The sequence below is a fragment of the Agelaius tricolor genome, unplaced genomic scaffold, assembly GCF_023055355.1.
Source record: "Agelaius tricolor isolate 1412-34295 unplaced genomic scaffold, bAgeTri1.0.p SCAF_32, whole genome shotgun sequence".
Classification (NCBI taxonomy): domain Eukaryota; kingdom Metazoa; phylum Chordata; class Aves; order Passeriformes; family Icteridae; genus Agelaius; species Agelaius tricolor.
Window position 1 is genome coordinate 5,716,140 of NW_027269292.1, and position 23,494 is coordinate 5,739,633.

At 55.2% G+C, this 23,494-nt stretch overlaps 1 long non-coding RNA gene across 1 annotated transcript in view; it reads right to left on the reverse strand.

Moving 5' to 3' along the window:
* The window catches only part of LOC139601958 (uncharacterized), a 38,601-nt gene extending 17,948 nt beyond the window's left edge, over positions 1 to 20,653 (reverse strand). The window contains exons 1-2 of the long non-coding RNA XR_011683074.1: positions 20,428 to 20,653; positions 13,187 to 13,578 (exon numbers count right to left, since the gene is read on the reverse strand). This is a non-coding gene — a long non-coding RNA (uncharacterized lncRNA). The remainder of the gene's footprint in view (positions 1 to 13,186; positions 13,579 to 20,427) is intronic.
* Positions 20,654 to 23,494: the final 2,841 nt, after the last annotated feature.

A 23,494-nucleotide genomic window follows, 5' to 3' on the forward strand; every position in this document is an offset into this window, starting at 1 on the left:
AGAGTTTGGGAATTTGTTATTGCCAGGGAAAACGCAGCAGGATGGGCCTGGGGCTTGGGAATTTGTTATTCCCAGGGAAAACCCAGCAGGATGGGCCTGGGGTTTGGGAATTTGTTATTCCCAGGGAAAACCCAGCAGGATGGGCTTGGGGCTTGGGGAGAGTTTGGGAATTTGTTATTGCCAGGAGAAACCCAGCAGGATGAGTTTGGGAATTTGTTATTGCCAGGAAAACCCAGCAGGATGGGCCTGGGGGAGAGTTTGGGAATTTGTTATTCCCAGGGAAAACCCAGCAGGATGAGTTTGGGAATTTGTTATTGCCAGGGAAAACCCAGCAGGATGAGTTTGGGAATTTGTTATTCCCAGGGAAAACCCACCAGGATGGGCCTGGGGCTTGGGGAGAGTTTGGGAATTTGTTATTCCCAGGGAAAACCCAGCAGGATGAGTTTGGGAATTTGTTATTCCCAGGGAAAACCCAGCAGGATGGGCCTGGGGGAGAGTTTGGGAATTTGTTATTGCCAGGGAAAACCCACCAGGATGAGTTTGGGAATTTGTGATTCCCAGGAAAAACCCAGCAGGATGAGTTTGGGAATTTGTTATTGCCAGGGAAAACCCAGCAGGATGAGTTTGGGAATTTGTTATTGCCAGGAAAAACCCAGCAGGATGAGTTTGGGAATTTGTTATTGGCTGGCATCCATGGGAGCAGCAGCAGGAGGAGCTGGGCTGTGCTGGTGCTGCCCCATCCTGAGGGATTTGGGGGGGACATTTCAGCAAGGAGAGAGCCAGCAGCATTCCCAAAGGAAGGATGGGGCTGTGGGGACAGCAAAATCCGGGAAAAACGGCAAATGGGAGCTCCTTTGGGATCAGAGCTTCCCCTTGGCCAAACTCCCTGAGGACACAGCACAGAGGGACTTGAGCCACACTGGGAATTTAACAACAGTGGGATTTTAACAACAGTGGGATTTTAATTCTAACCCCAGTGGGATTTTAACCACATTGTGATTTTAACTCCAGTGGGAATTAAACCCCAGGGGGATTTTAACACCAGGGAGATTTTAACCACACTGGGATTTCAACCCCAAAGGGATTTTAACTTCAACCCCAGTGAGATTTTGATTTTAACCCCAGTGAGATTCTGATTTTAACCCCAGTGGGATTTTTACCACACTGGGAATTTAACCCCAGTGGGATTTTAACTTTAACCCCAGTGGGATTTTAACAACAGTGGGACTTTAACCACAGTGGGACTTCAATTTTAACCCCGGGGGATTTTAACCACACTGGGATTTTATCCATACTGGGATTTTAACCCCAGAGGGATTTTAATTTTAACCACACTGGGATTTTAACCAGAGTGGGATTTTAACCCCAGCCAAGCACATCCCAAGGGCAGAGGTGCCTCCTCCCTTTCCCCTTCCAGCTCCAGGTGCCAGCCGTGCCCATGGGAAGAGCAGTGCCAGCCCCGCCAGGTGCCACCACAGGTGTCACCCCAGGGCCAGGGGACCTGTCCTGCCCGGGCAGGGGCTGGCCCTGTCCTTGGGCTGGCAGCAAACACCCCCTTATCTGCCGTCCCTTATCTCCCGGGCAAACAACGGGGTCGCTCCGTGCCCTGCCCGGACAATGTTTCATTACCCCGGTGTTTAATTACCCGGTGTTTAATTACCCCGGTCCTCGTGGGAAGGGGCAGCACGGGGGAGGTGGGAACCGCAGGGGAATTCCACAACGGGAGATGAAACAGAGCTGGAAAAGCAACGGGTAAACAGCCAGGGAATGTCCCACTGGGATCTGCTCAGTCCCCTACAGGAAAAGCTCACACCATTCCCAAATTCCAGCCAGGAAATGTCCCAGTGGGATCTGCTCAACCTGAGGGAAGTGTTCACACCAGATCCCAAATTCCAGCCAGGGAACGTCCCTGCTCAGCCTAAGGGAAGGGCTCACACCATTCCCAAATTCCAGGTAGGGAATGTCCCACTGGAATCTGCTCAGTTCCCTGCAGGAAGGGCTCACACCATTCCCAAATTCCAGCCAGGGAATGTCCCAGCCAGCAGGAAGGGCTCACACCGAGTCCCAAACACCACAAGCCCCAATCCCAGGATGTTTCCCCCCTGTTGTGTGAGGAGTTCCCTTCTCCTGGAGCTGGGAATTTCCAGCTGGAGCAGGGGCTGCTATCCCAGCAGCTCCATCCATCCCACAGCCCCATCCATCCCAGCGCACTCCAAGGGCTCATCCAGAGCCAGGAATTCGGGGGAAGGGCAGGGAGCACATCAGGGAAGGTGTTAAAGAGCCGGGAGTTGTTTACAACCCCGATTACCCCTTAATCCTCTCTGAGCGCCGCTTTACGAGCCCGGCCTCCTCCCGCGGAGCTGCAAAACACCTGGGCAAGGAACCCTGGAGCACCAAATTCCCCTGTCCCCAGCTGCCCAAAAATCCCTGGAGCACAGAAATCCTCATCCTCAGCTGCCCAAAAATCCCTGGAGCACAGAAATCCTCATCCTCAGCTGCCCAAGGAACCCTGGAGAACAAAAATTCCCCATTCACACCTGGGTAAGGAACCCTGAAGCACAAAAAACTCCCATCTTCACCTGCCCAAAAATGCCTGGAGCACAAAATCCCCAGTGTTCACCTGGGTAAGGAACCCTAGAGCACAAAAAAATCCCATCCTCAGCTGCCCAACGAACCCCAGAGCACAAAAATCTCTGTCCTCACCTGCCCAAAAAACCCTGAAGCACAAAAATCCCCCATTCACACCTGGGTAAGGAACCTTGGAGAACAAAAAACCTCATCCTCACCTGGGTAAGGAACCCTAGAGCACAAAAAAACCTCATGGGGCATTTCCCCCCATGGAAAAGGGGCATTTCCCCCATGGAAAAGGGGCATTTCCCCCCATGGAAAAAGGGGCATTTCCCCCATGGAAAAAGGGGCATTTCCCCCCCATGGAAAAGGGGCATTTCCCCCATGGAAAAAGGGGCATTTCCCCCCCATGGAAAAGGGGCATTTCCCCCATGAGAAAAGGGGCATTTCCCCCATGAGAAAAGGGGCATTTCCCCCCCATGGAAAAGGGGCATTTCCCCACATGGAAAAGGGGCATTTCCCCACATGGAAAAGGGGCATTTCCCCCTACGGAAAAAGGGGCATTTCCCCCATGAGAAAAGGGGCATTTTCCCCAAGGAAAAAGGGCATTTCCCCCATGGAAAAAGGGGCATTTTCCCCCATGGAAAAAGGGGCATTTTCCCCCATGGAAAAAGGGGCATTTTCCCCCCATGGAAAAGGGGCATTTCCCCCATGGGAAAAGGGGCATTTCCCCCATGGAAAAAGCGGCATTTTCCCCCATGAGAAAAGGGGCATTTCCCCCATGGGCAAAGGGGCATTTCCCCCATGGAAAAGGGGCATTTCCCCCTATGGAAAAGGGGGCATTTTTCCATGGAAAAGGGGGCATTTCCCCCCATGGGAAAAGGGGCATTTTCCCCCATGGGAAAAGGGGCATTTCCCCTCATGGAAAAGGGGCATTTTCCCCCCATGGGAAAAGGGGCATTTCCCCCCATGAGAAAAGGGGCATTTCCCCAGGGAATGCAAAAGCAGCACCCACAGAATTCCAAGCTGCAGAGAAGAGCTGAGCAGCAGCTCCAAGAGAACAAGAAGTGCCTCCCCTGTGCAGGTGCCCCCCAGAATCCCCCCAAACCCAGAGCTGCTCCTTCCCCTCCCAGGTGTGTCCCCACCCAGAGGAAGCTGCTCTCCACCTGCCCATGGATTTGCCTGAACTTTGTTTTCCAAGATTTGCTTATCACCCCCATCCCAGATCTCTCCCACTCATGGGGGGAAAACATCAGGAAAAATAAGAAAAAAATAAGATGGGAATGACTGAAGGGAAAACTCCAGGAGGAAGGAGCTGGACTTTTCATTTTTAAATTGTCATTTTCAAGTTACTTAAACGTGTTTAATTTTAAAGTCGTTTAACTTTGAAGTTATTTCATTTTAAAATTTTAAGGGATTTTCAACCACTGTGGTTTTGTCCTGGGGAGTTGGGATGCACTGGATGTGACAGATCCTCAGCTCAATATTCCATCCCAGCCAGGAATTTTTCACAGGGCCTCCCGAGGAACTCAAGGACTTGCAATTCCCATTCTCCTGAAGCAGGAGGCTTTAGGAAATCCCAGCCCTAATCCCTGTGTGCCTGCTGTAAAAAATGGGATAATCTCCCTTATCCCAAAGGAATATCGGCCCGGAGCTGCTCAGAGTCTGCCCTGGGAAGAGCCTGGGGGACCTGGGCATGGAATTTCTCCCCAAACTCAGCTCCTGCAGCCCCTGGAAGCAGCTGGGCACGGAATTTCTCCCCAAACTCAGCTCCTGCAGCTCCTTTTCCTTGGGATCCCTTTCCCCACAGCTCAGCTCAGCCATTCCCCAGAGCCAAGGATCCAAACCCATCAGATCCCACCATTCCCACTTTGGATTGGCCTTTTCACCCCTCACAGGCTCGGTTTCCCCCCTGGATCAAGGAAAAGGACACAAACACCTCTCCACCTGCCTGGCCACCGGGGTTTCCAGCCCCAGGGGATTCCAAAATCCTTGGAAAAGAGGCAGGAAAAGCGTGAGAACAGCCAGAGCTCCCGTGGTTGTTTATGGGATGAAGAAATCGAGGCTGAGTCACAGAGCCAGAGCTCAGCACTCCCAGGAGAGCACCGGATCCCAGCAAACCGAGAGGATTCCAGAGCTGATCTCCCAAGAGCATCCCAAGGTCCCAGTGCCAGGGATTCAGCAGGGCAGGAGCAGCTGGGAGGGGATTTGGGGCCGTCACTTGCAGGGGAGCTGGGATGAACACTCCACATCCTCCCAGAACTTCCCAGAGGAGCCTTCCCAACCACCCCAAGGGAGGCCTTTCACCCCACAGGTGCCATCCTGCAAAATGAGGAGGGAAGAGCTGAGATTATCCCAGCAAAAAGAAGAGGGAAAAGCTGGGGTTATCCTGGGAAAAAGAGGAGGGAAGAGGTGGGGTTATCCCTGCAAAAAGAGGAGGGAAAAGCTGGGGTTATCCTGGCAAAAAGAGGAGGGAAAAGGTGGGGTTATCCTGGGAAGAAGAGGAGGGAAAAGCTGGGGGTTATCCCTGCAAAAAGAGGAGGGAAAAGCTGGGGTTATCCCTGCAAAAAGAGGAGGGAAAAGCTGGGGTTATCCTGGCAAAAAGAGGGGGGAAAAGGTGGGGTTATCCCTGCAAAAAGAGGAGGGGAAAGCTGGGCTCATCCCAGGAAAAAAAGAGAAGGGAAAAGCTGGGGTTATCCTGGCAAAAAGAGGAGGGAAAAACTGGGCTCATTTCTGCAAAAAGAGGAGGGGAAAAAAGGGCTCATCATGGGAAAAAGAGGAGGGAAAAGCTGGGTTCATCCTGGGAAAAAGAGGAGGGAAGAGCTGGGCTCATCCCAGCAAAAAGAGGAGGGAAGTGCTGGGGTTATTCCAGCAAAGTGAGAAGGGAAGAGCTGGGGTTATCCTGGCATAAAGAGAAGGGAAAAGGTGGGGTTATCCTGGGAAGAAGAGGAGGGAAAAACTGGGGTTATCCCAGCAAAAAGAGGAGGGAAAAGCTGGGGTTATCCCTGCAAAAAGAGGAGGGAAGGGCTGGGGTTATCCCAGCAAAAAGAGAAGGGAAGGGCTGGGGTTATCCCAGCAAAAAGAGGAGGGAAGAGCTGGGCTCATCCTGGGATAAAGAGGACAGAAAAAAATGGGCTCATCCCTGCAGAAAGAGGGAAAAGCTGGGCTCATCCCTGCCAGCAGAGTGTGACTCCACAACTCCCTCACCCTTTAGACCCCCCTGTCCCTGCTCCTGGCCTCGCCCCCTCCTATCCCGGGATATTCCTTATCCCGATTCCCTAATCTGCAGCACGTGATGCTCAGCACACACAGAGGCAGTCAGGAGCCCTGGAGGATGTGGGAAAACTTCCCTGGCTCCTGCAGGGGCTGGGGACAGCGGGATGGGGGCAGCAGCTGATGAGGGAAGGATGTTGGAGGTGGGAAAAACAAGTGGAGCTTCCCCAGGGACTCGGCTGAGTCACGATGGTCCCACGATGGAGCCAGGGGCCAGCAGGACTCCCTGGATTCCATCTTTCCACAGATTTCATGGAGTCAGGAGGAGGAAATCTCCCTGTGAGGGACAAATTCTGTCCCAGAGCCATCCCCTGCACCCTTTATTGCTTTAGAGCATTCCCAAATCTGATCCTGCCCTGTCCCCAGGAGGAGGAGATCCTGTGTGGGATAAATTCCATCTCAAACCCATCCCCTGCACTCTTTACCCCTTTAGAGCATTCCCAAATCTGATCCTGCCCTTTTCCCTAGAAGATCTCCCTGTGAGGGACAAATTCCATCTCAAACCCATCCCCTGCACCCTTTATTGTTTTAGGGCATTCCCCAACCTGATCCTGCCCTTTCCTAACAAGATCTCCCTCCCTGTGTGGGACAAATTCCATCCCAGAGCCATCCCCTGCACCCTTTATCACCTCAGAGCATTCCCAAATCTGATCCTGCCCTTTCCTCACAAAAAAAGGGAATCCCTGTGCAGCCAGGCCAGGCCAGGCTCCTTCCCAAGGGCAGGGAAAAGCCTGGAAGCAAAGGAACTGCAGCAGAGCAGGGCAGGGCAGGCCTGGAGAGCCTTGGGGCAGCTCCTGCAAGGGCAGCAAAGCCTCCAAGGGAAAAGCAGGAATTTCACAGGATCAGGGAATGGTTTGGATTGGAAGGGACCTTAAAGATCACCCAGTTCCAAACCCCTGCCACCACCAGCCCGGGAAGGAGGACTGGAAACAAAGCCTTGGGGCAGCTCCTGCAAGGGCAGCAAAGCCTCCAAGGGAAAACCAGGAATTTCATAGGATCAGGGAATGGTTTGGCTTGGAAGGGGCCTTAAGGATCACCCAGTTCCAACCCCCTGCCACACATTTGGTGGCCAAAAGGCACCACCAGCCCGGGAAGGAGGACTGGAAACAAAGCAAGAAGGAGCGGGAGTGAGGGAGAGAGGAAGAGGTGAAGGGCATGGACGGGAGGGGATGGAAGCAGAGGGAAGGATTTGCTCGGAGCCTGCTCCTGGATCTTGCCAGGCACTCCCGAATACTAATCAGAGCTGAAAAAATATCAAACAATTAGGAAGGAAAGTCTGCTGGCAGGGCTTCTCCTGGAGACGTCGGGCTGGTTTTGTTTATGAGCGGGAGGAAGTGGGAACCGCTCCTGTTTGTTCTGCGGGAGAAAAGAGAGAGCTCCAGTGTTTTAATTTCTCTGCTGAAAACCCTGGAGATTTGGCCTGAAACGGAGCAGAGAAGCCGATCCAGATTCACCCCGCAGCCTTTTGTTACAAGAAAATATTTGAGTCGGTTTTTTTTTTTTCCCCTCCCTCCCCTTCTGCGTGGGCAAAGAAAGGGGCAGTGGATACAAAGCCGGCATTTTTTGTTCCCAGAAAATATCAATGAAAAGAGCATTCCAGAGGCCAAGGGCACAGCACAGCTCCCAGGGCACTGGAGGTGTCCTGGCTGAGCCCAGGAAAGGCAAAAACATCACCTCAAAAACTCCTTTTTTGTTAAAAAAGGCAGGAGAGCAATGCTTGGGAAGCCTAAATTAAATTTTTTAACCAGGTTTTTGCCTCCCAAGGACACACACGAGGCTGGGAGGGGATGAGGCCGCATGCACTTCATTTGCTCAGAGGTGCAACTTGCAGCAGCTCCTCAGATGCAAAACCCCTGGATCAACATTTCCCTTTGGTTTTCACACGGGAGGGCCTGAAGCTGCGCCTCAGAAAATGAAATAAATCAGGTTTAGTGCGGGCTGTAAGAGCAGGAGGAGCTGGGGAAGGAGCTGGGTGAGGAGCTGGGACGGTTCCTGGGTGAGGAAAAGCAGATGCCAGGACAAATCCCAGCATCCCAGGGCCAGAGGGGACTCCTGGAGTGCAGAGCAGTGTGAGAACGGAGCTCAGGCTGTCCCCGAGGCTCTCGGGGCCCTTTCAAAGCTCTTTTTCCCCCACAGGGAGCAGCCTGGGGATGGACAAAATGTGCCATTCCCGGCTGAAAACTTCCCAAAAACCCGGCTTTTCACAGCAAACCCCAAATGCCTTCACCATGGAAACCCAGCCCGGGGCTGGTATCGCCGCTGGAATTCGCCCTTGGCTGCAGCTCGGGAGGAGCCCGGACAGGGAAACCTTTGAGCTCGGGAAGTGCCAGCCCAGGAGCCTGGGACTGCTCGGGAAGGGCTTCCAAAGCAGCCCCAGACGTGGAATTATCCCACAGTAATTCACCCCTTCCAGACTTGGGGTTATCCCGCAGTAATTCAGTAATTCACCCCTTCCAGACACGGGGTTATCCCTCAGTAATTCAGTAATTCACCCCTCTCAGACATGGGGTTATCCCTCAGTAATTCAGTAATTCACCCCCTCTCAGACATGGGGTTATCCCTCAGTAATTCAGTAATTCACCCCTTCCAGACTTGGGGTTATCCCTCAGTAGTTCAGTAATTCACCCCTTCCAGACACGGGGTTATCCCTCAGTAGTTCAGTAATTCACCCCTTCCAGACACGGGGTTATCCCTCAGTAATTCAGTAATTCACCCCTTCCAGACACGGGGTTATCCCTCAGTAATTCAGTAATTCACCCCCTCTCAGACATGGGGTTATCCCTCAGTAATTCAGTAATTCACCCCCTCTCAGACACGGGGTTATCCCTCAATAATTCAGTAATTCACCCCCTCCAGACATGGGGTATCCCTTAATAATCCACCCCTTCCCAAACTCAGGGTTGTCCCTCAGTAATTCACCCCCTCTCAGACACGGGATTATCCCTCAGTAATTCACCCCTTCCAGACTCAGGGTTGTCCCTCAGTAATTCCATAATTCACCCCTTCAAAACACGGGGTTATCCCTCAGTAATTCACCCCCTCTCAGACATGGAGTTACCCCTCAACAATTCAGTAATTCACCCCTTCCCAAACTCGGGGTTATCCTGCAGTAACTCACCCTCTCCAAAACACGGGGTTATCCCTCAGTAATTCAGTAATTGACCCCTTCCCAAACTTGGGGTTGTTCAGTAATTCAGTAATTCACCCCCTCCCAAAAACGGAATTATCCCTCAGTAATTCACCCCCTCTCAGACACGGGGTTATCCCTCAATAATTCAGTAATTCACTCCTTCCAAAACACAGGATTATCCCTCAGTAGTTCAGTAATTCACCCCTTCCCAAACTCGGGGCTGTCCCTCAGTAATTCACCCCTTCCCATGTGCAAGCAGAGCCAGCCCCAGCTCCCAATCCCAATCCCTCTTCTGCCCGGGGAGCTGGGGAAGGGAGAGGCAGAGCAGGAGCTTTCCAAGCTTTTCTTTAGGAGAAGGGAGCACGCTGAGCCATCCCACAGGGAGCTGGGAATGCTGGAGCCATCCCAAGCAAACCAAACCCCCCCACCGTCCTCCCCCATGCTCCCCAAATCCCACATTCCTGCATCAGCAGCATTCCAGATAAAGTTTAAAAGGTTTCCCAAGTGCCACAGGTTTTGGGCTAAAGGCAGATCGGTAAAAGTCACATTTATCACCTCAGATCTGCTCCCTCCTCATCCTCATCCCTCTGCTCTGGGGAGCCAAGAACCACACTGGGCTTTTCTGGAGTACCCAGAGCTGGAAGCCACCCACAAGGAGCAAGTCCAAGTCTGGAATAACCATTGGGGTTTGGGGCATCCGTGGGCATCCCGGGAGGTTGGGAATTGCCCTTCCCAGGGAGCAGCACCCTCGGGAACCCGCGGTGCAGGAGCGGGAGCGGGGGATGGATGGGGGGGATGGATACAGAGCCGGGAGCGGGGGATGGAGGCAGTGCCGGGAGCGGGAATGCCGCGGATCGGGAATGCCGCGGATCGGAGCGGGAACGCCGCGGAGCGGAGCGGGAACGCCGGAATGCCGCGGAGCGGGAATGCCGCGGATCGGAGCGGGAATGCCGGAATGCCGCGGATCGGGAATGCCGCGGATCGGGAATGCCGCGGAGCTCCGCTGCCATCCAGCGGCCGCGGGACGCGTTCGTTGGAAGCCGCCGTCACCTCCCCCGTGCGATTTCTGACACAACCAACACCCCCTGGATACGTTTTCCCCAGTATCACACCTCGTCTGGAGCAGCCCTACGGTGTTTAACTGCGGCTCCCAAAGTTATTGGTAGTTCCATGGGGTTTTTACGCGTTTTTCCAGGGCTGGAGCACCTCTGCTCCAGAGCCAGGATGGGAAAGCTGGGAATGTTCAGCCTCCGGGGAAAATTTAAAATCCCTTCCAGCGCCTGAGGAAGCTCCAGCGGACCTGATGAGGGGATTTGGACAAGGAATGGAGTGACAGGACACAGGGAATGGCTTCCCACTGCCAGAGAGCAGGGATAGATGGGACACTGGGAAGGAATTCTTGGCTGCCCCATCCCTAAAAGTGTCCAAAGCCAGGCTGGACGGGGCTTGGAGCAGCCTGGGATAGTGGAAGGTGTCCCTCCTCTCATGGTAGGGTGGCATTGGATGGGATTTAAGGTCCGTCCCATCCCATCCCGTCGATCCCATCCCATCCCATCGATCCCATCCCATCGATCCCAGCCCGGCGATCCCAGCCCAGCGAACCCCGCGCGCCCCCTGCGGGCCCCGCCGGGCACTGCAGGCGCTGCCGCTGCTGCCGCCAGGGGTCAGCGCGAGCCCGGGAGAGAGACCCCGATCCCGCTGGGATCCCCCTGGAACCACGCTGGGATCACCCTGGAATCCCCTCTTGGATCCCCCTGGAACCTTGCTTGGATCCCCCTGGAATCCCCTCTTGGATCCCCCTGGAACCCTGCCTGGATCCCACTGCGATCAACCCTGCTGGAACCAACCCCATATTTCCCACCCAGGATGTGCCCCCAAGCCCCCCACAGGCATCCAGCATCCCATGCCTGAACTGTGCTCCCGACCCCTGGTGGATCCATAGGAAATCCCTTCCAAAGGGAACAACCTGTGGCACTGGGGACATGGGTCAGATCCATGGGAAATCCCTATTTCCAAAGGGAACAACCTGTGGCAATGGGGACATGGGTCAGATCCATAGGAAATCCCTATTTCCAAAGGGAACCTGTGGCAATGGGGACATGGGTCAGATCCATGGGAAATCCCTTCCAAAGGGAACAACCTGAGGTACCACTGGGGACATGGATCAATGGTGGATCCTTGGCTGGACTCCCTGACTTTTGAGAGCTTTTCCAGCCAGAATGATTCTGTGATTCCATGGGATGCCACAGGGGCTGAGCAGCATCAGGGAGTCCCTAAAATTGTTTGCACCTGGGTTTCCCTCACCCAAAACCTCACCTGCCCCCAGCAGCCCTGGGCTTCCCTGGAGCATCCCTCAGGGACAGATCCTGCTCTGGGAGTAACTGATGGGGACAAAGTGCTGGGACAGGGAAGATTTCACAGCCAGGGGTTGAAAAGGGGCTGCTGAGGATCCTGATAAAGATCTGGCCTGCAGCTGGATCCATCCTTCCTGCAGGGCTGCAAGGCCAGACTGGACAGGAACGTGTGCTGAAGAAGGTGTCCCTTATCTTTGGTATGTGATAAACTTTAAGATTCCAAATCTAAACCATTTCATGAAGAAGTGCAGCACCAGGACAGGACTCAGCCACCATAAGCACCAATATCCACACCACAGACCCAAAACCACAGGATATCCCTCAGAAAAAAAGGGAAAAAATGCAAAAAAACCCCAAAGCAAATCCCAACATCAGCCCAGCCCCACCTCACAGAGGAGCCAGGGAGGGCTGGGCTGTTTTACACCAGTGCAGGGATAAAATCTCTGCCCAACCCAGCCCAAAGAGCTCAGCTGGAAAATGTGGAACTGCAGAGAGATCATGGGCACAAATCTTATCCCTCCTCCTCCTCCTCCTCATCTTCCCTGTGCTCAGAGGCAGGGACAGCACAGGGAGACTCCTGCTGAAAGGGATGAGGTCAAGGGCTGGATACCTTCATGGGATCATCAGGGGAAAATCATAACCCATGGGATCATCAGGAGAAAGCCACAATCCATGGGATCATCAGGGAAAAACCACAACCCATGGGATCAAAGGAAAACCACAACCCATGGGATCATCAGAGGAAAACCACAATCCATGGGATCATCAGAGGAAAACCACAATCCATGGGATGATCAGGGAGAGCCACAACCCATGGGATCAAAGGAAAACCACAACCCATGGGATCATCAGGGGAGAGCCACAACCCCTGGGATCATCAGGGGACAGGCACAGTCCATGGGATCATTACAGGAAAACTACAATCCTTTGGATTAGGGGAAAACCACAATCCATGGGATCATCAGGGAGAGCCACAGCCCACTGGATCAGGGGAAAAACCACAATCCATGGGATCAAAGGAAAACCACAATCCATGGGATCAAAGGAAAACCACAGCCCCGAGGGACTGGGGAGAGGCTGAGCAGCACCAGCAGCACTCAGGAAGTGGCTGAGAGGAAAATGAGCAGCCCCAGCTGTGCTCAAACAGATGCTGCAGTGCTTGAAGACTGAAATCCAGAGCTGCTCCCGCCACTCGGAGCTCCAGGTTTGCAAACACCCTCAGTCCCTCAGCTGTCCCCAGCAGCTCCTCGGGCATCTGTCCCATGTCACACCAGATGACAACACCTGCACAAGTCCCCTCAAAATCCAAAGTCTGGCATCATTTCCTAGCAGGAAAAGGGGTTTTCCATCCCAAGGAGGTTCACAGCAGCCTCCTCCCAAAGGGAGCCTTCCAGCTCCTCCCCTGGAGCCACCAGGAGCCCCTCAGGACATTGTCACACATTGTCCCCAGTGACCATGACAAGGTCCTGACCCTGTCCTGGTCATCCTGGTGGTTTCCCACTCTCCCTGCAGCCACCACCGGCTTGGGAGAGTGGAAAACCATCAGGATTCCCCTCCTGAGGGGAAGAAAGGAAAACCTCTCCTGGGAAGCTGCAGCCTTTAACCTTTTATCCATTTCTCAGCAATAAAACTCCAGGAAGAAAACTCCTGCTTGGGATTTCAAGCTGGAATGGCACTAAAAAACTCATGTATTGATTAAAGCAGCCAGTCCAGCTGCCAGAACAAACCTGGCTGCTCCCTCATTCCCTCCCAGCAGCTCCCAGGTTTGGGCAAGGGGGAAAATATCATTTTCCAACAAGTCCAACAGGAAGGTGCTTTTAAAAACATTTTTAGAAAGGAAAAATTCATGTTCTTGACTCACATCAGAGCAGCAGGATTTGTCCTCCAGCAGTGCATGGAATCCTTCCTCCTGCAGAGCCAGGATGCTCAGAGCAGCCCAGAAAAAGAGGGAATTGCAGGCTCAGGCTGCAGGTGCTGCTTCTCCCTCGGAGATTCCCGGTGCCAGAGCCAGGCCCAGCAGGATGATGTGAAAGCCATAAATCCACAGGGTTTGGCAGGAGCAGGAGGAACGGCCCTGCCATTCCAGCTGCTGACAGAAGGGAGCATCCAAAGCCCTCAGAGGAACCATCCAGGGACAATCCAGCCTCGGGAGGGGACAGGTGCCACCCCTGCCCCGTGTCCCCAGCGCTGGCACAAGGGGGTTCCAGCAGCTCCTGGGGCCCACGGGAGCCGTCCCTGCAGGGATCCCAAAACCTGTGGAGAAACAAAGGTCAGGGTGAGGGACAGGAGTGACCCTGGACACTGCAGCACCACCGCGTGTCCTTGCTCTGCTGGGGCACCTGAGCACATCCCGCAGAGCGGGGCTGCAAGAGACGCCCAAATTCAGCACCCAGGTGGGGCCAAGCTCCAGGAGCCAGCTGGATCTCCCTGCTGCTGCTGCTGCTGCTGCTGGGCAGAGGTGCTGGCCATGCTGGTGGCACCAAGGGACCCAAGGGTGGTGGCACCAAGGGAGCACTGGCCACTTCCTCGCCCAGGACTGGTCCCACTGGCTCCTGGCACACAGGATTCCTGTTTGGACCCACCACAGCCCAGGGTTGATTCCTGTCTGGATCCACCACAGCCCACGGTTGATTCATGTCTGGATCCACCACAGCCTGGGATTGATTCCTGTTTGGATCCACCACAGCCCAGGGTTGATTCCTGTCTGGATCCAAAAGAGTCCAGGATTGATTCCTGTTTGGATCCACCACAGCCCAGGGTTGATTCCTGTTTGGATCCACCACAGCCCGGGATTGATTCCTGTCTGGATCCACCATAGCCCGGGATTGATTCCTGTTTGGATCCAGAAGAGCCTGGGATTGATTCCTCACAGGAACCACAGCAAACACCCAGAGGTGACAATTCCCAAGCTGAATTCCTGTGGGGAACAGGAGCTGAGCCCCCCGAAGCTCTGGGCAGGGCTGTCCCTTCTGTCTGGCGACAACCCCAGCACAGCAGCAGCAGCAGCTCTTCCCAAACCAGGAGCAGGGACAGGGGACAGCCAGCAGATTTTGGGGGGGTTTTGGAGTCCCTGCTGTGTGCCAGGTCCCCCTGGGGACAGCCAGCAGGGATGGGGGACAGCCAGCAGGTTTTTGGGGGGTTTTGGAATCCTTGCCATGTGCCAGGTCCCCTCGGAGACAGCCACGAGATTTTGGGGGGTTTTGGAGTCCTTGCCATGTGCCAGGTCCCCCCAGGGACAGCCAGCAGGGACAGGGGACAGCCAGCAGGTTTTTGGGGGGTTTTGGAGTCCCTGTCATGTGCCAGGTCCCCTCGGAGACAGCCACAAGATTTTGGGGGGGTTTTGGAGTCCCTGCTGTGTGCCAGGTCCCCCTGGGGACAGCCAGCAGGGATGGGGGACAGCCAGCAGGTTTTTGGGGGGTTTTGGAATCCTTGCCATGTGCCAGGTCCCCTTGGAGACAGCCACGAGATTTTGGGGGGTTTTGGAGTCCTTGCCATGTGCCAGGTCCCCCCAGGGACAGCCAGCAGGGACAGGGGACAGCCAGCAGGTTTTTGGGGGGTTTTGGAGTCCCTGCTGTGTGCCAGGTCCCCCTTGGGACAGCCAGCAGGGACAGGGGACAGCCACCAGATTTTTGGGGGGTTTTGGAGTCCCTGTCATGTGCCAGGTCCCCCCGGGGACAGCCAGCAGGGACAGGGGACAGCCAGCAGGGACAGGGGACACAGGCAGCAGGTTTTTGGGGGGGTCTGGAGTCCCCCAGAGCCCCTCACGTGGCCACCCGGGCTCGCAGCAGCCCCGCTCGGGCTCGTTAGGGCGCCGCTGCCGCCGGCACAAAGTCCGTATTTGTTTCCCCGCAGGGGTGGAAAGAAAGGGGGTTTTGTGTTTTCTTCCTCTGCTCTTTGCAGGCTGCGGGGAGTTTATTTGACACTCCAGCACTCTTTGTGAGCTGAGTGCCCCGGGATAAATGCTACCCTTAAGAGTTACTTGGCGTTAGACAGAGGGACCCTCTTCAGAGGAGAATGGGGGCTTGTTGGGATGGGGTGGGAGGGGGCACGGCGAGGGGGGCTCGAGGAGAGCCCTCATAGAAGGGTCTCTGTCCTGGCCTCACAATGGAGTGAATTCTTCAAGATACCGGGAGCTGAAAGGAAGGAAGGAACTTTCCTGCTTTTAAAAAGGATTTTCAGGAACAATTGAAGAAGCCATAAAAAGGGGAGCATTATTCCCCATCCAGGCCGCTGGGCTGGGAAGCTTCTCCCTCCCCCTCCGAGCCCTGGGCTGGGCCCATCCCACAGATCCCTCTGGGACAAGCACAGGGCTGGCGTCAGGGTCACGGGCACTTCATGGAGGGGACTGCCCAGACCCTGCCAGCAGGACATGTCCTGGTCCTTGTCCTCCCTTCCAAGGTGCCACTTCCACAAGCCAGCTGCCTCCAGGCCCTTCTGCATCCAGAGGAAAAAGGGATTGTCCCAGGAACAGGGATTAAACACCCACCACCCTGCCAGGGCTGCAGGAACTGCTGTTCCCGGGCACCCCTGCAGACAGAGGGTGGCATTTCCATGGAAAACAGCTGGAGAGGGCCCTGCCAGGCACTTGCAGATGTGCAGCTCCTCCTCCCCAGCTCACGGGGAGGTTTCTGCACACCCTCAGCCTCACACAGCCCAGCAAGAGGAGCTCAGCTCTGGCTGGAGAGCTTCACCTCCAGCCTGGCTCCAGCACAGACCCCAACCCCTTCTGGGGTGATGGATTCACCTCCCACTCCCTCCCAGTGGCCACTGGGGGCCGGGTCCCCCCCAAGCCCAGCCAAGCCAGACCCTCCTGTCCCCATCCCACCCCAAATGGAGTCCCAGAGGGTCCCTCCTTCCCTCTTCCCCTCCAGTTGCTCAGGAAATGCTGGAATAAGAACCAAACCAAGCCCAAGGAAGAGCTGGCTGTGAGGAAACCTCCTGGAGCTCATCCCAACCCCTCCCATCAGAGAAGGGCCCTGCTCTCCAGGCTCTGGAATTGCAGGGAAGCTCCTGTCAGCTGGAATTCCTGCAGTCCCAGGTTCAGGGACAGGCACCTGCCTCTTGGTGTCACTGGCAGCCCAGGTGCCAGCACTGGCAGCAGCTCCTGTCCCTCCAGGGCCACCAGCCCTGGTTTTGTGTGCTGGGAACGAGGATGGGCAGGGACAGCACCACAGGAAGCCCCTGAGCTCCCACCCCACTGCTCCTAAAGCACCTCAGAATTCACAGAATCACCAGGCTGGAAGAGACTTAAAGATCATGGAGTCCAACCCAGCCCCAACACCTCAACTCAACCCTGGCACCCAGAGCCACATCCAGGCTTTGTTAAACACACCCAGGGATGGGGACCCCACCACCTCCCCAGACCACTCCAGAACTTTATCACCCTTCCCATGAAAAACTGTTTTCCTAAGATCCAAACCTCCTGCCTGCCAGCAGGACCCCGCACCCCAAAACCGTCTTTTCTCCTATAAACCCAGGAAAAACTTCCAAAACCCTCATGGTTTGGCCTGAGAGCGCAGTGTAAAGGAGCAGCAGCAGTTCCAGTGACAGCAGAGACACTGCAGCCATCCCAGACTGGGGACAAGGGGACACCGGGGTCCCAGAGCAGCTTCTCCACCCAACCCTGAGCAGGACCAATTCCAGGAGCCCAGATCCAGGAGCCCAATAGGATCCAGAAGATCCAGGAGATCCAGGAACCCAGATCCAGGAGGATCCAGGAGATCCAGGAGCTCAGCAGGATCCAGGGAGATCCTGGAGCTCAGCAGGACCCAGGGAGATCCAGGGCAGACCCTCCGAGCCAGCCTGAAGCTCCTGTAGGGCCCAAAACCCCTCTGGCCCTGCTGATCCAGGCTGCCTTAGGCTGAGCTTTACCCAGCAGAGCCCTCGGAAGCTTTTCCTGCAGCTCTGATCCCCAGCCAGGGAATAAAAGCAGGAATAAAACCTGAGGAATCAGCTTGAGGAACAACCCGAGCAAGCGACGTTTGCTCCCCATACAAAACCCATCCCGAGATTGATTTTTTTTTCCTTAGGAAAGCTGCACAACCACCCAGGGATCAAACATATTTATTTAAAGGCTTAGGTTTTAGCCCTTAAAAAAAAAAAAAAACACATCTGCGGCTTGGCAGGAGGAGCAGGCAATTGAATGGGAAAAATGTTCCTTGCTGAGGGCACGGCCCGGGCCGAGGCCTTCGCACCTCATCAGCCCCGCCGGAGATCGCACCCGGGAGGGGCCCGAGGTGACAACGAGCCCCCTGCCAGGCCAGCAAAGCTCTTCCTGCGACTCCTGTGCTGCCAAAGAGGGAGGAAAACCCTAAAAAATGTGAAAAAGGGGAAGCCTTGGAGCGCTGAAATCAAACCGGGAGCAGGAGAGAGGCACAGAGTCCTCAGGGAGTCATAGGGAGCGAACCCCAATCCTGCGCTGAGAGATTCCCTCAGAAAGGAGCAGCATTTAATAAATAATAAAAGCCATAATAAAAGCCTTTCCGTGCCGTGTTTATCTCAACACGGGGCACTTTTTTGCCTCCTCATTTCTGTTTTAAACCCATCTTTGGTGGTGGAAGCAGCCTGGCTGAACAAGGCCAGGCTTTGTAAAGCAGCTCCAGCTCTGGGCACTGGCAGAGCCTTGGGCTCTCCTCGGCCTCTCTTTTGTTGCTTTTATTTTCTGTTTAAAGTTCAAACAACCCCCAAACCCCCCAGGAAGCTGCAGTGTGCTCCTGGCATGATCCCCCTCGCTGTCTGCGGGGCGGGTGTGGCCCTAAACTTTTGATCTCCGAAAATTTAAGGGTCATTCCTTATCCAGGAGAACTCCCAGATGGAGAAGCTTGAGTCCAAAACTGTCCAGATCCGAGCCAGCTGCTGTTAAAAACCACCAGGGACAAGGGATGCTGCTGGATTGAACAGATTTAAAAGCAGGCAGGACGGGAATGGAAAAAGTTCAGCCTTGGAAGAGCCAGGTCAGAGCTGGAGGCTTCCAGATGTCAAAGGCAGAGCGATCCCAAAAAAAGCCAGGTCCAAACATTCTCCAAGCCCTCCTAAAAAAAGCCAGGTCCCAACATTCCCCAAGCCCTCTCTGCACCTGTAACCCTGAGCCCAGCTCAGCCAGGTGCAGCTGAGGTGGCACCTGAGCTTAGAGACCCCAACCCCCCCAAAATCCCATTTAAATCTGAACTGTCCCCCATACACTGCAGGTGACACTGCTCTGCTTGTGTGGCCACTCAATGTCCCAGGCTGCTGGGGCATTCCTCATTTTCCAGCCCTTCAGGGCTGAACCCACCTTCCCCAGCAGGTCCCAGCCATTCCACAGGGATCTGGGGGATCCTTCAGCCAAGGGGAGCAGCCCCAGTTCAGCAGCTCCAAACCAGGTCCTGCCAACACCCCAGAGAGTGGGATGAGCCCATTTGGGATCTTTTCCCTCTCTCAGCAGGCAGGAGGATCCTGCTGGACTCCACAGCCTTGAATTCCTGGCTCAGCAGAGTGAGCAGGGACACTCCTGTTCCCAAATCCCTTGGGCAGGAGAAACACCTGCAGCTCCTGAGACCTGCCAGGGCAGAGCACCTGAGCCTGCTCCCCCTGCCCAGGTCAGCCCTCCCAAAATCCCTTTTTCCTCAGGAGGCACCTCAGCCTTCCCAAAATCCCTTTTTCCTCAGGAGGCACCTCAGCCTTCCCAAAATCCCTTCTTCCTCAGGAGACACCACACAGGTGTCACCACTCCTGGCCCCAGGGGTATTTTGCCTCCTCCTGACCCCACAAGAAATGGGATTTGGGGTTCATTTCACCCAGCTGGGAGCCTCCTCCCAAAGGATTGATATTCCTACAGCCAGAGTGACCCCACTGTCCCAAACGGGGCAATCACTGCTGCATCAAATGGAGTTTGAGGGGTGCCATATCTCCCAAACCTTTGTTTTGGGACACCTGAACATGGAAAGCACCTGGTAAACTTAAAAAAAAAAAAGCCCGAAATTTTGACAGAGCTGGTGTTGCAGCAAAGCTTTAGAAAACGAGAACACAAAGTGATTGTCTCCATATCAAGAGCTCCAACTTCCCTCACATGGCAGATCCCACACCTGGGGGGGATGCCTTCAATTTCAGCTTTCACATTCGCAGGCTTGAGGCGAACCAGGAAGATTTCTGCCCCGCAGCTCTACAGGGAAATGAGAAACTCGGCGCCCTGACAGCATCACCTGCCTGCCAGCAGAGAGGGCCGCTGTCCTCGGGAGCCCCGCTCCAGTTTCCCAGCTGGGATCTCCCCCCACAGCCCCGGGCAAAGCCAAGCGCAGCCTCTTCCCAAGGCCTGAGTCACCAACGCTCTGCCCCCACTTCCCTCCCGCGGCTGCGCCCGTGATTATAAAAAGATGTCTCAATTAGCGAGAGCTGAGCAACCCCCGCAGCCTCCAAAGCCTTCCGAGGAAATTCCGAGCCGGCAGCGAGCGACACCAGCAATGTCCGGGCAATAAAACCCCCTCTTGTTCCTATCCGAGTAACCTCAATCATCCTTTCCCCTTGCAAAGCAGCAGCCCCGGCTCTCCGGAGGGATCCCGGGCTGGAGCTGCCCAGGACACTCCACGGAGTGGAGCAGACAGCGCTGATTTCTGTCTGTGCCGTCGGCTGCAGGTCTAGACTGGTGTGGTCTTTTTGTTGTAGCCAGCGAAAGAAGGGAGTCATTCATTTTTTATTTTTTTTTCTCCAGGATTCACACAAAAGTGCTCTTGTGCATCCCAAACCCGGGCTCCGAGGGGCTGCGGGCACTGCCCAAAGCCCCGCCCGAGCACCTGCCCCGGGGCGAGACTTTTGGGGAAAGAATTCCCACGGCAGGGAAGGGAAAAGCCGTGTGCGAGTCCTTAAAAATAAACCGAAAAAAAAACCCACCTAAAAATAAAAAATCCGCAAACGGCGAGGGGAAAACAGCGGCCACGCGCTTTTCCTTGGAGAGAAGGGGAAAACTCCACCAGGAGCATCCCGGGCAGGGGAAGGGACACAAAGGGGACGGCAACAGGGGGAGAAGCGACAGCGGGTGCGGGCACCGAGGGGACCCGCAGAGCCCGGCCCAGCCCTCCCCGTGCGGGACGCAGGAGCCCCGTACCCCGAACCGAGCGGGGCACCCACCTCCATCTCCCGGAGCCTCCCGGAGCCGCATCCTCCTCATCCTCGTTCCGCAGAGCCTCAGCCCGCTCCGGGTACCGCCCTGCTCCGGGCACCGCCCCGCTCCCACCGGGAATATCCCCGGGAGCGCCGGGATGGGCAGCGGGAGCGGCCCCGCCGCAGCCAGGGATGCTCCGACTGCGGCGGCCGGGCCATTCCCCCTTTTATAGCCCCGCAGGGAGGGCGGGCGGGCGCCGCGGCTTCACGGGACTTGTAGTTCCTCCCCCCGGCCTAGAGCCGCCTCCCTCTGCCCTTCTGTCCCTCCCTCTCTCCCTCCGTCCCTCTGTCCGTCCGTCTGTCCCTCCGTGGGGAGGAACCGAGGGTCGGGGGCTCCTCACCGGGACCCCGCCGCTCTCCAGGCTCCAGGGGAGGGAAGAGCGATGGTTTTGACTGGAAAAGTCCGGTTTTCCACGGGATTGCGGGAGCTGCATCCCTGGCACAGCCAGCCCTAAAGTGAATGAGTAACCCCAAAACCCCGGCACGACCAGCGAGCGCTTCAATCGTGCCGGGCTATTGTATGGGCTATTGTTTTGTTTAATTATTCTCCCAATTATTAATTTAACTTAATTATTAACCCATCCGAGGAATGAATGAGCAATTAACCTTGCTGTTGACTTCGGGGCTCATTTAAGGCCCGTCGTCCCCAGCCCTGGGTGCTGGCAGAGTCACCCCCGGGATGGAGCCGTGTCCCACAGGTTCCCTCTGCCCTCTGAGCCCCACGTGCTGTGGGCACAGCGGGCACGAGGAGGGGGTGGCACCGTGCCCAGTGTCCCCTCCAGGAGCTGGGACAGAGGGAAGGGTGCAGAAGGTGCTGCTCAGGGGGATGATCCTGCACAAACCTGCTCCAGGTGGGAAATGTCCCCTCCCAGCAGGGACAGGGACACGGATCCAGCCCCTTCCCACCTGCACCGGGCTGGGATTCACCATCCCAGAATCGCTGCTGAAGCAAAACCACTGAAGTTTTTTAGGACAAGGAGGGGGGCTGAGGGAGCAAGAGGGAGAGAAGAAGGGAAGGAAAAAAATCCCTCCTGGCAGCTTTTCAGGGCCTGAAGCCGGAGTGGAAATGCTTCCCTGCCCGTAATTGCTTCGAGAGCAGATGAATTTCTTGAAGAAACCGCAGCTGAAACGCTGCACAAATCACATTGTTGTGCTTGTGTTGGCTGCCTGCTGAAGGAGGGAAAAGGTCATTGTTTAGGGGATATTAAAAAGGGGGAAAAGCCATATTTTAGTGCTGTGCAGGAGGGGGCTGAGCTGCGTTTTCATAGCCACGGTCTGGAAATTCAAACCTGTTTGGCAAGAGGCAGAGCGGGGCTCACAGAGAGGAAAGAGCTGGGAAAAGGCTCCAAGGGATGGGGTTTATCCTGCCCTGGATCCCTGGAAATGTCCAAGGCTGGGCTGGATGAGGCTTGGAGCAGCCTAGGACAGTGGAAGTGTCACTGAGCTGGGTGTCCAGAGGGCTCCTGTGGGCTCCCAGAGCCGTGGGATTGGATACCTGGGATTCCCAAAGGCAAATTTCCCCTTTTTTGGAATAGAATTCTGAAGTTTTACTCCCTTTTTCAGTGGCATTTCCTTCAAAGCCACAAGCCTCCAGGACACAGAGCTGTCAGATATCATCTCCCAAAAAAAAACCCCGGAGCCAAAACCGGCTCTGCCACAGCTCTGATGGCGTAAGGGACCACGACACAGCCCCTGTGTGCTGCCCAGAGACCCCCAAAGGAGCAGGAATTGCCATGGAAAACTGCAGGGCTCGTTCCCAGAGGAGCCCGACGCTGATTCCCGGGATGCTCCCAGCCCTGGCTGTGGCACCGCGATGCTGGGAGGTGCCGGGAGATGCCGGAACGGGACCCAGCTCCAGGTGGGGCAGCATTCCCGGCCCTGCAACCACGCGGGCACTGTGGGAAGTGCCAGCCGTGCCCCTTCCCGGCTCCTTGGAGAGCTCAGCATTCCTGCCCCGCATTCCTGAGCCGCGGGGAAAAGCCCTGGAATGCTGCGGGCGGGCGGGGTGGGCAGGGGAGGAGCAGCATCGCCCATGTGGGGGTGGGAGGATGGCAGCCAGATGTTCCCGAGGCATGGAAAACCCACTGGGAGCAGCTGGAATCGTCCTTTGTCCCCCAGGGATCTGCAGCTCCGCGGTGGCGTGGAGAGCACAGAATCCCAGGAAATTTATCCAGGCTGGAAAAAACCTCTGAGATCATCGAGGTCACCCTGCAAACATCAAATCCAACGTGGGAATGTGGGCCCTGGATCTGCTGGATCCGAGCTCTGGGGGAGCTTTGAAGGGAGGAAATCCTCAGTGCAAGGGCCAGGGCCAGGGGAAAGGGTTCTGCTGGGAAGGGAAGAGGGTTTTCATGGAAAAGGGTTTTCATGGAAAAGGGTTTTCATGGGAAAAGGGTTTTCATGGAAAAGGGTTTTCATGGGAAAAGGGTTTTCATGGGAAAAGGGTTTTCATGGAAAAAGGGTTTTCATGGAAAAGGGTTTTCATGGAAAGAGAAGAGGGTTTTGATGGAAAGGGAACAGGGTTTTCCTGGAAAAAGGGTTTTCCTGGGAAGGGAAAGGGGTTTTGATGGAAAAAGGGTTTTCCTGGAAAAAGGGTTTTCCTGGGAAGAGAAGAGGGTTTTGATGGAAAGGGAATGGGGTTTTCCTGGAAAAAGGGTTTTCCTGGGAAGGGAAAGGGGTTTTGATGGAAAAGGAGGAGGATTTTCCTGGAAAAAGGGATTTCCTGAGAAGGGAAAAGGGTTTTGATGGAAAAAGGGTTTTCCTGGAAAAAGGGTTTTCCTGGGAAGAGAAGAGGGTTTTGATGGAAAAGGAGGAGGATTTTCCTGGAAAAAAAAGGATTTTCTGGAAAGGGAAGAGGGTTTTTATGGAAAGGGAACAGGGTTTTCCTGGAAAAAGGGTTTTCCTGAGAAGGGAAAAGGGTTTTCCTGGAAAAAGGGTTTTCATGGGAAAAGGGTTTTCCTGGGAAGAGAAGAGGGTTTTGATGGAAAGGGAACAGGGTTTTCATGGAAAAAGGATTTTCCTGGAAAGGGAACAG